The sequence below is a fragment of the Hemicordylus capensis genome, chromosome 1 (genome assembly GCF_027244095.1).
Source record: "Hemicordylus capensis ecotype Gifberg chromosome 1, rHemCap1.1.pri, whole genome shotgun sequence".
Taxonomy (NCBI): domain Eukaryota; kingdom Metazoa; phylum Chordata; class Lepidosauria; order Squamata; family Cordylidae; genus Hemicordylus; species Hemicordylus capensis.
The window spans coordinates 118,733,694-118,749,765 of record NC_069657.1 but is presented as its reverse complement, the minus strand read 5'-3'; the positions used below and the strand labels follow the sequence as shown (position 1 = coordinate 118,749,765).

Sequence of the window (16,072 nt, the reverse complement as noted above, 5' to 3'; positions counted from 1 at the left end):
CCGTGAAGCCACAGCCACCCACAACAGCCCCAAGCGCTGTGCCCATACTTCTATCAGCTCTGCTCTCCTCCTTGCTAAGGAAAGGGGAGGAAATGGCGCCTATCCCTTCTCCCCTCACTTACGCACAGGCGCCTCGTTTGACGTGAAACAAAATGGCGGCTGCCGAGGCCCCGAACCCAGCATAGATGAGACTGTGCGCCGTGAAGGCGGCCCCATCAGGCAACAACCAATAGAGAGTGTCATCGGGGCCTCAGCGGCCCAATGGCGAAGGTGGGCGGAATTTTGTGTCGCGGGCTACCCAATGGAGCCTTATGCCGGTGCTGCTTGCAGGGCCCGCCCGCACAGCTCTGGGCGGTGCTGGGGTAAGCGGGCGGGTGCTTAGACGGCCGTTTCCTGTCCTGGTGCATGGTGGTCGGACGGAGGAATTGTTGGAAAATTTCTCGGCGAGGTTCGTATATAAATGTGTTTTTACCCAGTGTGCCTTATTCTAACCGCCGCCATCTCCGGCTGGGACGCTTCACTCGCGGGCTCGGCCTGGCCTAGTCCCTCCGCGGCGCTGTTGGATGGAGGGAAAAGCGAGAGAAAAGGGGGGAGCCGTTCTAGTGCCGCCGCTCACATTAATAATAAAGCTGAGGCGGTGTCGCCGCCGCCTCGTCCGTGCGTTCTTCCACCCCCTCCCATGATCTACATATGCCCGCCTCCTAAGCCTCGGCGCTTCCCGCTTTTTTCTCCCGCGACGCGTTTTGTTTCCGCGGAGAGGGACGATTGCCTTAAAATAAACGGATACCGCTGGCCGTTCAGAGGGCCTGGCCTGGCGGAGGGGGGGCGCGCCGCATGCCTTTTGGGTGGGGGCAGCTGCTGCGCGATCAATGGCTGCGTCACGGACTAGGGCTCGGCTCTTCAGAGCAGTCGGCCGTGTGTATGAGACAGAGAAGAGAGAGGAGGCTTTATTGCCGCCCTCCCTAGGATTTATCCGCTCCCTCTCCGCCCGCCCCATATTCCGTACCAAGCGCTGCCACCCCGAAACGCTGCACCCTTCCTACGCCCTGTGGTGCTGGAGGCTGGGGGGTTCACATGATGCAGCACGCCCCGCTCCGGAATGGGCGCCAAAGGAGGCGCCAAAGGTGGCAGTGGTCGTACGGAAGAAGAGCTTGAAAGAAACCACAATGGAGTTGGCGGGGGGGGGTGTGGGTGGGGGGCTTGTGTACCGGATCCTATGCATGCAGGATCGGTCGCATGATTGGGCCTTATCGCCCGACAAGAGTGCCTCCTCTCACAGCTCGATATTGCCCTTGCTTAATCGGAAGTAAACTTCACGTGAGTTCATTAGGGCTGACCTCCTAGTAAGTTTTCATTAGCACACACTTCCAGGACAGTAAGCTCAGGCGCACTTCTAAATAAGCATGCTTTAGGTTCATGCTGTTACTCGAATGCTGTGTGGGTTGGCAATTTATTTTTAAAGTCTGCTAAACTATGTGAAAGTAGGTGACTAATGTGCATCCTTAGGCAGATTTGCTGATATTTTCTGAAGAAAATGGCATCGATTTTTGCTTTAGATGATGCACGTAGGATTCTCAGCATATTGTTAATGTAGTGTCTGTAATGCACAGTTTTTCTGATTGTTCATTTTCTGACCGTGTTCATTTACTGCTATTTGAATTATTAACCTCTGGCAAGGATATATAGTGAGGAATGATAGAATCTCCCTTGAGAGAAAGATAGGAACATAGGAAGCTGCCCTATACTGAGTGAGACCAGTATTGTCTACACCATTGTTTCTCAACCACCGGTCCGTGGACCAATGCCAATCCGTGAGGCATTGGGTACTGGTCCGTGAGGCATTGCTAATAAACTCCCCACCCCCCAAAAATGGGTGGCCACTGGGAGCTCTCTGGATAACATTCATTCATTAATTCAGTCCCTGAAAGGAACATTATCCAGCAGAGAGGGCTGCGTGGAAATGAGCTCCGGATAATTGCCCAAAATTGTTTTTTGAGAGGTGCGTGGGGGTGAGGGGGGCGACCCCCTTACTTACTGCTGGTCCAGGAAACTGCACATGAATAATGTACCGGTCCATGACTCCAAAAATGTTGAGAAACACTGGTCTACAAACTGGCAGTGGCTTCTCCAAGGTTGCAGGCAGGAATCTCTCTCAGCCCTGTCTTGGAGTTGCCAGGGAGGAAACTTGAAACCTTCTGCTCTTCCCAGAGCGGCTCCATCCTCTAAGGGGAATAGCTTACAGTGCTCACACATCAAGTCTCCCATTCAGATGCAACCAGGGCAGACCCTGCTTAGCTAGGGGGACAAGTCTTGCTTGCTACCACAAGACCAGCTCTTGGAGGATTTCCCTATTGAGGATCTCTCCTTATACATCACACCCCAACACTGCACTCTATACTCACAATTCAACAAAGATGTGTAGCCATTCCTCAATATATATTCTTGCCAGAGGTTAATAATTTGAATAGCAGTAAATGAACACAGTTAGAAAATGAACGGTCAGAAAAACTGTGCATTACAGACACCATGTTTGCAGGAAAGCAAGTCCTAAGTAACTGCACAAGATTGTAGTATTAGATGCTCCCAAATTCTATTATTTTAAAGAACTTTGAAGCTGATGTCACTTGTGGTCTGTGTTTTCTCACTATAAATAAAAGAGATTACTTTTTTAAAAAACACATTGATACAATAAACTATATGGTTTATTGGGAGCCAGTGTGGTGTAGTGGTTAGAGTGCTGGACTAGGACCGGGGAGACCCGAGTTCAAATCCCCATTCAGCTATGGAACTAGCTGGGTGACTCTAGGCCAGTCACTTCTTTCTCAGCCTAACCTACTTCACAGGGTTGTGAAAGAGAAACTCAAGTATGTAGTACACCGCTCTGGGCTCCTTGGAGGAAGAGTGGGATATAAATGTAATAATAATAATAATAATAATATAGCCACCTAATGGCATAGTGGGAAAATGACTTGATTAGCAAGCCAGAGGTTGCCGGTTTGAATCCCCACTGGTACCTATATCGGGCAGCAGCAATATAGGAAGATGCTGAAAGGCATCTCATACTGTGCAGGAGATGGCAATGATAAACCCCTCCTGTATTCTACCAAAGACAACCACAGGACTCTGTGGTCGGCAGGAGTTGACAGCACATTTTACCTTTTATAATAAACTATGCAATTGAAAATTATATTTTTAAGATTAGAAAGTCATTTTTGTACATAAATGACACATTTGGGACACAGGTCACAGTTATCAAGTTACTTTCTTCCATGGACATATGGAAGAATTCCTCAGTTTATACCCATGCAAAAAAAAATTACTTGATAACAATTGTGACACGGTATTTGAAAACTGAGTAATGTATGAACTTACTAATTGGAGTAATCATGAGAACAGACCTTCTGGATCAGGCCAAAGACCTATCTAGAGAGCTCCGGCTATAGAGCGGTATATAAATGTAAGTGCTATTGCTATTGCTATTGCTATTGCTATCTAATCCAGCATCCTGCTTCACATATTGGCTCACCAGATGCCTCTGCGAAGCCCACAGGCAAGAGATGAATGTATGCTCTCTCTCCTGCTGTTGCTCCCCTGCTACTGATATTTAGAGACATCCTGCCTCTGAAGCCTGGAGGCAGCCTATGGCCATCAAGACTAGTAGCCATTGATAGACCTGTCTTCCATGAATTTGTCTTCGCTCCTTTTGAAGACATCCAAGCTAGTGGCCATCACCATATTCCATGGCAGAGAATTCCACAGGTCATATTTGTGCTGTGTGAAAAAGTATTTCCTTTTGTTGGTTCTACATTTATTGGCTATCAGTTTCATGGGATGACTCTGGTTCTAGTGTTGTGAGAGAGGGAGAAAATTTTCTCTTATCCATTTTCTCAATCTCATGAATAGTTTTATAAACCTCTATCATGTCTCACCTTAGTTATCTTTTCTCTAAACTAAAAAGCCCTAGATATTGTATTTTTATGGCTGCTTCTATGTGTTTTTACCTATGTATAGTTTTTATGCTTGTATTCTATAGATTTTAAATTTGGTTTGTTTTTATATTTTTAACTTAATATTTTTATTGTCATTTTATTGTATGCTTTTTAACTTTTGTAAACCACCTTGAGATTGTTTTTAATGAAAGGCGGTATATAAATTCAACAATAAATAAATAAATAACCTTGCCTCATCAGGAAGTTGCTCTCGGCCCCTGATCATCTTGGTTGCCTTTTTCTGCACTTTTCCCAGTTCTACAATGTCGCTTTTGAGATATGGTGGTCAGAACTGATCACCATATGTAGCCACATAACCAAATGTGGCCACACTTTAGGTTTAGATTTGTATAAAGGCATTATAATATTAGCATTTTTATTTTAAATCTAAATAAAATTCAACCTTTTCTAATGATCCAGAGCATGGAATATGCTTTTTTCACAGCTGCCACCCACTAAGTCGACACTTCCAATGAACTGTTCGCCATGGCCCCAAGATCTCTTTCCTGAACAGACACCAACAGCTCAGACCCCATCAGTGTATATGTGAAACTTGGATTTTTTTTAATCCAGAGTGCATCACCTGATACAGTACTTACTGTACATTGAACTGTATTTGCCTTTTTGTTGCACACTCACCCAATTTTGAAAGCATGTTTTAACAATCATAAAAACGTACAGAACAAATTGATAGCTCCTCATAGAATATCCTGTTAGTAAACATATGTTAATTAAATAGATATAAATGCCTGATATACTGAGTACAAATTGCATTCAGGGGAGGCTTCTGCACACACACAAAAGGGAGGGGTGATGTCCAGCTATCTCACCTGCCCTCTACAGCCAATTGTGTTTCCTTAAATACCTGTCTTTGAAGGTTGTGGGATCTTCAGGGACATATTTTGGGAAGCACAGATGACTGGAGAGGCAAGAAGGCTGAAAATCATCCCTCCCCTCCATGTGTGCATGGAAGTGTTTCTAACATGCAACTCTTATTCAGTATGTTGGCCTCAGTATTAATAAATTAGCATGTAGCCAAAGGCCATTGTGATCATGGGTACAACTGAAATAAAACAGATGTGCCATGTACCAGATATTAAAAGAAGGTGCTGTACTAAATAACAAGCAGATCAACAAAATCAATACTGAAGCTGCAGAGGCTAATCCAAAGGGCAGTTCTTTGAATTGAAAAAGGCCCTCTGGGGAATGAAGGCTGTGTGTTTGGGAGAACTTCTGTGCAGAGTGATTTGATTATAGGCTGAAGATAAATCCCAAGTTGTAAACGCGGAGGCCTCTTTCTTAGTAGCATTTCTTTGATTGATTAACCTTCACAGAGCATCTGTATGCAAGGGCAGGGTTTCTTAACCTTGGCCCCCAGATGTTGGACTACCAACTCCCATCACCCCCAGACATGGCCTTTGTGGCTGAGGATGATGGGAGTTGTAGTCCAACAACATCTGGGGGCCCAAGGTTAAGAAACCCTGTGCTGCGGTGCTCCTCACCACCCACCATAACCCCCTCATCCCAAAGACCTCCCCATCTTCCAGTGTGGTGGCAGCGGCAGCACTACTTTCCTTCCCTGCACCACCTCTTCCTTGGGCCTCCCTCCACCACCACTTTCCTGCTCCTTATTGTCCTCCTCCACGTCTCCGGTGGTGACTCCTCCAATTCCCCGACCACCCCCCACCCGAGTTTTCCCTCCTTGTGCCGCCTATACCTCGGGCCTCCCTACTCTGCTGCCTTTCTGCTCCTCCTCCTCCGCTGCCCTGTTGGGCTCCTCCAGTTCCCAAGTGACCTGCTGCCGCTGCATCTATGTTGGCCACCAGTGACCGAGCTAATGTACTGTGGAGTGTGAGCTATGAGCCAGGAAATCCCTGCTTCAAATACACAAGGTGGTCTTGGGCAAGCCACTATCTTTCACAATACAATACTGACCCATCTTTCTAAAACAATTATGGCTTGTTTACTAAATTAAGAATGTGCATTGTAAACAGTTCTGAAGTTCTCATCTGAATTAAGAGTATTATATTCATCTTGTTGGAAAAAGTTTGTTATAACATTTTGGGATTTTCCCAAAGAGTTTCCTCTTCTGAAGATGAAAGAATGGTTCATTCTTAGCACTGTTCTGCCCATAAAGGGAATCTTGACTTGACAATGCTTACTAATATTCCTTCTGTTTATCTACCAAGAACCTGATGGAGATAACTGCATTTGTAATGTTCTTTTAACAGAAGTAAAGTATACTTGCTATTCTTATGCAAACATTTCCATTTGTGCTCTGTTACATGTATCATCACTGAATTAGATTTTGAATAAGATTGATTGTATTGTTTATCTGATCCCTTCAGCAAGGGCAGACATTTGTCATTCTAATTATTTAGCCCCTGCTCCCACCTATTCTTTTTCTTTAAGGAACACTGAAAGGCTAGATGATTCTGAGATGTGCTTGTTTAGAAAAATAGATGACTGGGGGAGTGCATAATAGAGAGTTATATTGTGCATAGTGTGGAGAAAGTGGCTGGAGAATATTTTCTCTCTCATAATGTTAGAACTCAGGATCATGCAGTGAAATAGTAGTAGGCTCAGGACAGGCACAAGGAAATATGCCATTGATGTATGGTATTTGTTTTCTAAAGGTTGTGGTGATGATGATGGCCAGTAGCTTAGAGGTTTTAAACTGGAGATTAGAATAGGTCTAACGGTGGCTAAATGTATTATGGGTACCCTCCAGGCACTCATAGAAGTTGCTGTGCTCCACAAAGTTGTGCTACTGGTAGCAGAAGAGGAACCACCCAAAGGTATGTTACACAAGGTGTTCCCGAATTAAAAACATTTGTATATACCACCAAAATTCCATAACATATTGCATTAAGGAGGTTCCCAACTTACAAATGCCAAACTGCACATAGGAACAATTCATTGCTCTTGGAAACAATATGCATTCCGAGTTACAAATAACCAGCTTTACAGACAAACTTTTGGAACACTACCTGTTTGTAAGTTGGGGACTGTAAACAACCTTGTGCAAGAGGTTGAACAACAATTGCAACTTGTGCTAGTGCAAAAGCAAGTCTGGAACAGAGGTTATTTATTTTTGCACAACAACCATGCATTTACTCCAGCGCAACAGCATTCGTGTTAGTGCAAGACTCTTCTAGATGCTACCTTACAATACTTGATTACAGTGTTGCCTTTCAAATGAGTGACTAGTTGCATAACTGCTCAAATAAGAGCATCTCCTTCTCTGTTTGTTTTCAGGAAGACACTCAAGACTTTCCTGTTCTTGCAACCTTTTAATTAGAATTTTAATAATTTGTTTTATATTGTTTTTATTGTGTTTTATGTATTTTAACCTGTGATTTTTAATGTTGGGATTTGTACACTGCCTAGAGATTTACATATCAGGCAGCATAAAAATATGATAGATAGATAGATAGAATAAATAACAGGCAACTAGCTTCTTGTACAAAAAGTGCTGCAACAGTGTTTTGTTGTTGCATGATGTTACTAAAGCACATTTTTAGTTTAGATTTATTTATTTCAGAATGAGTTCCATATCACCTACAAGCTGCTGCTTCAGGTTGAATGTCCTTGTTGAGACCAGGTATTCAGAAGTTCAGTTGGAACAAAAAGGCATGAATGATGACAATCTGGATGTCAAGCTGTAAATAAACAGAATTAATAGTGTATGTGCTAATTGTTGGCACACCAGTAATCTTATATTAGTTCATTGTTCTTAGAACATTGGAAATGTTAGCTCCCTCCACACTTTACTAGCTGTATATAGCACACCAGAAGAAGTGCAGCCTGCAGTGACTGGGAAAAGAGGAATGTATTTCCTTTATCGTCTCCTTCAAGCAAAAGCTACTGGAGATGGAGACAATTGCAAAAGGGGAACATATCTCTTCTTATGTCCTTGCTTTGATATATTTTATCTGTATTAAGTTCATGGACCTTTCAGCCTTGTTCTGAATCTCTAAAAATGGGAAGGATTATCATTACAGGGGTGTTAAGAACATAACAGCCCTGCTGGGTCAGGCCCAAGGTCCATCTAGTCCAGCATCCTGTTTCACACAGTGGCCCACCAGATGCCACTGGAAGCCACAGGCAGGAGTTGAGGGCATGCCCTCTCTCCTGCTGTTACTCCCCTGCAACTGGTACTCAGAGGCATCCTGCCTTTGAGGCTGGAGGTGGCCTTTAGCCCTCTAACTAGTAGCCAGGGGCATATCTAGGGTAGGGCAGGCAGGGCACGTGCCCCAGGCACCACTTGAAGGGGGCGCACCATTTTTAAAAATTAATTTTTTAAAATGGCCGCCGAAAACAAAATGGCCACTGTGCATGCTCAAATGGCCTCTGCGAGGGCCGAGGCCATGCCAGGCCTCACAGAGGCCATTTGAGCATGCACGGTGGCCATTTTGTTTTCAGCAGCCATTTAAAAAAAAATGTTAAAAAAAATATTTTTAAAAATGGCCTCCGCACATGCTCAAATGGTCCCTGTGAGGCCCTAGAGGTCAGCGGGGGGAGGGGGAACCTTTGCAGACCCTCCCCACGGCCTCTAGGAAGCCCCCCAAAGGGACTACAGGTTAAAAAAATTAATATAAGTCACTGTACACATATTTAGTTTGGCACTATGTACAGAGAATCAGCACTTGTGAATACTGAGCTGAAGCTTATGAGCTAGGATTGTATTCATTTGCTCTTACTTTGCTTCTTGTGATAAGTGAGTTAAATGTGATGTATTAATAATATGGCTATTAATGGTGAGTTTGTCTTTGAATTAGCGTGAAATCCTTAGTATTAAGTCCCACTGGGAGTTTCTTGCTCTCTTTCTCTCATTTTAACTGCCTTTCTGAAATACTAGAATATATTCCAAGCAGTGCCACAGTTTACTCTGCATATCCTTTAATTATTTTCAGAGTATCTGGGAAAAGTCAAATTCTCCATTTATTTTTAAAACTTATGTAATAGTGATGCTACAATGCATAGTAGAGAATTAGACAGGCACTTCTGTTTGATTGATTGATTGATTTCTATACCGCCCTTCCAAAAATGGCTCAGGGCAGTTTACACAGAGAAATAATAAATAAATAAAATGGAACCCTGTCCCCAAAGGGCTCACAATCTAAAAAGAAACATCAGATAGACACCAGCAACAGTCACTGGAGGCACTGTGCTGGGGATGGATAGGGAAAAGTTACTCTCCCCCTGCTCAATAAAGAAAATCGCCACGTTAAAAGGTGCCTCTTTGCCAAGTTAGCAGGGGTTAGTTTTCCAAGGACACCGCCACATAGTATTTGGGTATTTCATGAGCCCCAGTGTACTGAAATTTGTAGTTTATCAGCATTTTTTGGTCTGGCTACGTCCACTGCTAAATAGTTTTTTAAATATTAAAAGATTAATGTCTTTTTAAAAGATTAATATCTTAACTGGATTAATATCTAGTTTTTTAAATATTAAAAGATTAATATTAAAAGATTAATATGAGCTTGACTTGTATTTTTCAGCTGATATTATGGTAAAGTTATCTGAAAGATGGGTGTCAGATGCCTGGACAGGGGGCGCAATTTCAGTGTTTGCCCTAGGCGCTATTTGCCCTTGATACGCCTCTGCTAGTAGCCATTGCTAGACCTCTCCTCCATAAAGTTATCCAAACCCCCTTTAAAGCCATCCAGGTTGTTGACTGTCACCACACCTTGTGGCAGAGAATTCCACAAGTTGATTATGTGTTGTGTGAAAAAGTACTACCGTTTGTCCAAGATTTCCTGGCAATCAATTTCATGGGATGACCCCTGGTTTTAGTGTTATGGGAGAGGGAGAAGAATTTCTCTCTATCCACTTTCTCCACACCATGCATGATTTTATAGGCCTCTATCACGTCTTCCCACAGTCATCTTTTTTCTAAACTAAAAAGCCCCAGGTGTTGTAGCCTTGCCTCATAAGAAAGGTGCTCTAGGCCCCTGATCATCTTGGTTGTCCTCTTCTGCACCTTTTCCAGTTCTACAATGTCCTTTTTTAGATGTGGTGACCAGAATTGTACGCAGTACTAAAGGTGTGGCTGCACCATAGTTTTGTATAAAACTATATGTTGTATGGGTAAGGTGAAGATTGTAAAACAGTATGTCGTGTAAATGATAATCACATAATCAAACAGACAAGGGATCATTCACAGAGTGTAATGGTTCTTCAAAATGATGGCTGCATTAGGAAGCTGAAATGTAGAAAAGCAATTTAGGAATAAATGTAGCAGGGGGCACACATGTCCACTTTTATACATGCGTCAGCTTTTAAAGCACTCTGCGGAATGGCCATGCAAGATTACTCTTCTCCTGATTATGGATGGAAGAACTTTTATCTGTCATTAATACAAAGGGTTGAGAAGTTCTTGTTCTCCTCTAAGTGGATATTGCCAGTACTGCGCTGAAGCAGGGGGATGATAAAGTGTAGTAAGACTGGTTTAGTTGGCATTTTCTTGCTTTTCTCTATTTGTCTTTGAAACACAGATGGAATTGTTAAGAGTTTAGGATGCTGTATCTAAGAAGTTGATTTCTTTCTTATTGCTCCATTTCTTACCTTCCTTTCTGAGATAAGTAGGTAACTGTTGCAAATCCAGCTACACTGGTTTTCATCACAGTGTCATGTGATTATATTGGTCCTGTACTTTTGACCTCAAATGACCTAGAGGTCTTAATTGTATAGGATCTTTTGGTAAAATTTTAAGCCATTGTTCTGATGTATTTTTGCAAATGTGGGGAGTGGCAAGTGTCCGTGGGACTGTTTTAATATAAATTTGCTGCTTATATATGACAGGAAGTGTTTAGCAGGTAGTAATGGGAGGAGTTGATTGTTAACTCTCATATAAGTGACATATGTTTAAGAGTCTCTTTGGTCCCCTCCCCCTCCATTCAGTATATGGTCCCCTCCCACTCCATTCAGGGGATTGCTGTGAGATCATGTGGTGGTTTGGTGTGAATTGCCCTTAGCTTGTGGCACCCGATTCAGACTCTCTTTATCATCTTAACCAGTGGTGGCTGGTCAGTAAGGACAAGAGGGTCAGTACCCCCACAAACAAAATCAAACAAGCTAATAAAGAATCAGACTTACCAGCAGCCAGGGAAACCTTTAGAGCAGTAAGCTTCTTTCCTCCCCTCCCTGTAACTGCTTGTTTTGGCCTTACTGGCTGGAACAGCTGCCACTCAAGCTGCTCCAGCCAATCTGATTCCTAGGGGGCATTGCCCACAGGAAACACTCAAATAATGGGTTAAAAATGCACTTCCTGGTTTCTTCAGGGAGTATATTTTACATTTTTCTCCTTCCTGAGAGCAGTGCCAGGATGAGCCCCCTAGGAATTAGATTGGCTGGAGCAGCTTGAATGGCAGCTGTTCCAGCCAGCAAGACCAAAACAAGAAGATCTGGTACGGGATCCGTTGATATGCATTAGAATGGGTTCTGCGCCTGCGCAGAAGCCTCTTGGTGTCGAGTTTATACAGCTCCTTTCAGGCGCCTGCCCCACGTGACCACGTGGCTATTTAAGGCGGGAGGAAGCGCAGGCTGCTCAGTTCCTTTGCGACCACCATGGAAATCACTTGGTTTCTGCGGCTACTTAGCGCTTGTTTCCTTGGCTACTTTCGTTTTTGAATTCACTGGATTTTGACTCGGACTGTGTTGACTACTCTTGCGGCTTACTTGAATTATATCGTTTTGACCCGGACTGAGACTTTGTTTGGCTTCTCTAATCCCCTCTGGCTTGGCGAAAGATTGGACTGTTTATCTGGCTACTGACCTCGGATAGTGAGTAACATGGACGCCCCTATGGGAAAACGGAACTTTAAACGTTGCACTGAGTGCAAAGCTAAACTGCCCTCACAAGATCGTCATAACTTGTGTTTACTGTGCCTAGGGGAAGCCCATAAAACTTCTACTTGTAAGATCTGTCAATCCTTTTCGAAGCAGGCCAGGAGGAATCGCGAGCTCCGGTTACGGGCTGCTTTATGTGATGATGTTTTGGCAGCACCTTCCTCAAAATCTCCTCAGGCGCATGGCTCGAAGGACCTGGGTCCGGCCCAGTCTAAAACTTCGAAGCCCTCCGTGAAGTCCCCTAAGTCCTCGAAGAGGCCAGGTGAGAAAATGGCTGCCACGGGTGTTCCCGCCAAAAAGACACGGCCTCGAACTCAGTCGGAATCAACGCCCTCTCCGGGTACTGCACAAGACGTGGTCTTTGTCTCGGCATCGAGGGCGCCGGCTCCCAGAGATTCAACTTCGACACCTTCGTTACCGACTTCTTCGCAACCTCCAGTATCGACAGCTCCTTCGACATCAGGAGCTCCAACCAGAACTTTGTCCACACCGAGACCTATGTCCCACTCGACGTCGGCAGCCTCGATATTGACAGTCTCGATACCGACGCAGTCCGTAGAAACTCATACAGCACACGGAGCCTCGACATCGAGACAAGACACCTCAGTGTCGATATCGACAGACACTCTGGGCGAACCACTGAATGAGCCAACCTCGACATCGATGGTGCTGCCAGCAACATTCTCAATATCGGCCACTAGGGATCTAGTGCCGGCGCCTACACCGATCCGTTCGCCAGCAACCTCGAGAGATGAGGACCAGATATCTACACTAAATACACCAACAAACGTCACGGCTGTGACCCCACGATTCCAGGCGCCTATGACTTTTACTATGGAGGGAGCTGATGCGGAGGACGACGCACCACAGCTAGATCCTCTGCTGAAAATGCTGGACTCCTCTAACAATACGCCATCCACTTTCCGAGGCTTTCCACATTCTGAAGAAGATGCTTCCACCTCTGACCCACAAATACTCACTGCTGTGCAACTCACAACTCCGACACCTTGGCACACTTGCTGTTTCAGTCATCAAGTTTCACCTTCTACGGAGACTGCTTTAGCAGGGACCACTTCCCCTGCTGTGGGATATGACTTTCAGGAAAACCGTGCTTGGCGCAGCGGATTGGCCTCGATACAGACTCCTGCCTTCTCAGCAGAGACTGCTCCACCTCCTCGTGAAAGGAGCTTTACTAATGTGAGCACCCAGACGAGAACTCAGTGCACTTCTGCACAGACTCAAACAATCTCAAGACACTACACTAACGCCAGTGCACAAACTGACCCTTTGCCGGCCCCTATCCACCCGAGGGAGACGTCTCCCAAGCTTCCATCGCACCATTCTACTTCGGACCCGGATTCCGAGGAAAGTCATCATGGATCGTCTGATTTTGAATCAGACACAGAAACTATAGAATTGGACCCGTCTCCAGATGTGGCAACACTTCCCACGTGTCACCAATGGAAGAATTAAAAGCATATCATTCACATGTTAAATGCATGGCCAGTGCGTTGAGTCTGGATCTTACTTCACAACTTAAGACTATAGACGATCCAGTCTATAACTTTATGCAAAGGTCACAATCAGCACAGCCTGTAGCGCTTCCTTTGTTACCTATCATTTCCAATGCTGCACAGTGCGCTTGGCAAGTCCCCCATACTTCTACACCAACTTCAAAAAGACTTGAAGGTCTATATTGGGTTCAGGAGCAAGATAATACCTACCTGTTTAAGCACCCTGTCCCAATGTCTTTAGTTATCGATTGTGCTACCTCCTCCAAGTCTGGACGACGTCATACGACTCCTGCAGAAAAAGAAGGCAGAAAACTAGATGTTATGGGAAGGAAATTATGTTCTACTTCCTGTTTATCAATAAAAGTTGCTAACTACTCGGCTTGTATGGCAGTTATTGCATTTGGGAGGAACTGGAGAAAGTCCTTGATACGTTATCTCCAGAAGAGATGAAACTTCGATTCCGAAAGACTTTGCAACAGGCGGGTGACCTTACCTGTCAGCAGTTGAGCACTGCAAAGCACTTAGCGGAGTCTGAGTCCCGCTCCATCACGACGGTGATCACCCTACGTCGTCATGCCTGGCTAAGATCAGCCACCCTACAACAAGACATGAAAGATAAAATAGAGGGTCTGCCATTTGATGGGAAAGGTCTATTCTCAGAAGAGACTGATGCCACCATGGAAAAGATGAAAAAATCTAAGTTCACCGCTAAGACCTTCACTTCAGCGGCCTCACCTACTACATCCTATGGAAACAGACAGCGTACCTCTTACCAGCCCCGGTCTGCATACAGACAGCAAGACCGGAGGGACTTCCGTAAATCCTACCACCCGTTTACTAAACAGGCGAACCAACAGAAGGGAAAATTTTCCTTAGGCCAACGTAACAAACAGACTGACGGGAATAAACAGCGTCTTTAAGTGCAGAGCAGCCCATCGCTCCCACCTGGTACTTTCCATTACTTCTACTCCCAGAACATCAGAGGGAATTTGAGCCCGGTCTACAACATCACGCAACCGGACCCACTAGCCGCCAACACCATCAGGCTGGCAAGTCATGCGAACGCATGGCGCAACATAACATCAGATCAGTGGGTTTTAAAGATTGTTCAATCAGGTTACGTGATAGAGTTCAAGACCCGGCCAAAGTTCAGGGGCATACGCTTCACGAAAGCAACGCCGACGCCAGCCCTTCTTCAAGAAGTTCGGGAACTCCTGCTCAAAAAAGCAATAGTACCAGTGCGATGGGCAAACCGACGGGAGGGATTTTACTCCCGTTATTTTCAGATTCCGAAGAAGGATGGTGGGATTCGGCCTATCATGGACTTGAGACATCTAAACAAGTTCATCCGTGTGAAAAGGTATCGAATGACGTTACAGGACATCCTACCTCTTCTCCATCAAGAAAGGTGGCTTGTGACGTTAGACTTAAAGGATGTCTACTTTCACATAGGAATCCGGCCCTCCTTTCAAAAGTATCTGCGGTTCACGGTGGGGACCTTGCTATACCAGTATCAGGTGCTTCCATTCAGCCTGTGCACGGCTCCCCATGTCTTTACCAAGTGTATGGCAGTGGTACTCGCCCACCTGAGGACAGGTCTGAAGCTGTATCCGTATCTGGACGATTGGCTTCTGTCCTCAACAAACAAAGAAGAGTTACTTTCGCAGATAGAGTACATGTTGCAACTTCTCCAGGACTTGGGCATACAAGTAAACTGGAAGAAGTCAAATCTGATGCCAGTTACAACCATATTGAACATTGGAGCTCAACTCAATGCTACACTGGGGAGGGCGTTCTTACCAGAAGACCGTTTTCAGACCATAGCTTCGCTAGTACAAGCGTTTCGAACTACGCCGTCACAAACAGCATGGCACATCCAACGTCTGTTGGGTCTGATGGCTTCTTGCAGGACAACCGTGCGGTATACACGCCTGAAAATGAGGAAACTGCAATTATGGTTCCTGTCCTCCTTCAATCTACTCAGGGACAACCCGAAAAAGTTTCTGACAGTTCCTCTTCCAATTCTGCGGTCTCTTTCCTGGTGGACACAACACTCCAATCTGCTCAGGGGAGTCCCATTCCAAGCCCGACTTCCGTCGGTATGGGTCACGACGGATGCCTCTCTTCGGGGTTGGGGTGGACACTGCAATACCGCCACTACTCAGGGCCTTTGGACCCGCAACCAATGTCTGCTACACATAAACTTCCTGGAGCTGTTAGCGGTTTTTCAGGCCATGAAAGCCTTCCTTCCCATGCTGCATGGAAGGGTGGTCCAGTTACAATTGGACAACACCACTGCCATAGCCTACCTCAACAGACAGGGGGGAACAGTCTCCAGGTCACTCTGTGCACTCAGCATTCAGATTTGGCACTGGTGCATCAAGAACAGCAGAACACCTGTGGCAATACACATAAAGGGATCAGACAATGTATTGGCGTATGGCCTCAGCCGCTCATTCTCCAGGGACTGTCACGAGTGGGAACTGAGCGACCATTACCTTCAACGGATCTTCGACCTTTGGGGTCATCCAGAAATAGACCTGTTCGCCACGACACAGAATGCAAAATGCAGACGGTTCTGCTCCAGAGCGGGACACGATCCACATTCTGTGGGGGATGCGTTCCAAATAGACTGGTCCCTTCAATGCTCTTATATGTCCCCCGCCTTGCCGCTTGTGGGAAGAGTAATAGCTTGTCTCCTGCACACTCCAGTGA

General features: G+C 45.2%; 1 protein-coding gene across 3 annotated transcripts in view; it reads left to right on the top strand.

The window, feature by feature from the left end:
* The first annotated feature begins 303 nt into the window (after nt 1-303).
* The window catches only part of ZNF143 (zinc finger protein 143), a 122,796-nt gene continuing 107,027 nt past the window's right edge, over nt 304-16,072 (top strand). For 2 of the 3 annotated variants that reach the window (XM_053287234.1, XM_053287232.1), the window contains exon 1: nt 304-448. The gene's annotated coding sequence lies outside the window, so the exon portion shown is untranslated. Of the gene's footprint in view, nt 449-1,197; nt 1,318-16,072 lie in introns of those variants that run through there. The other variant, XM_053287233.1, reaches the window with a different exon arrangement.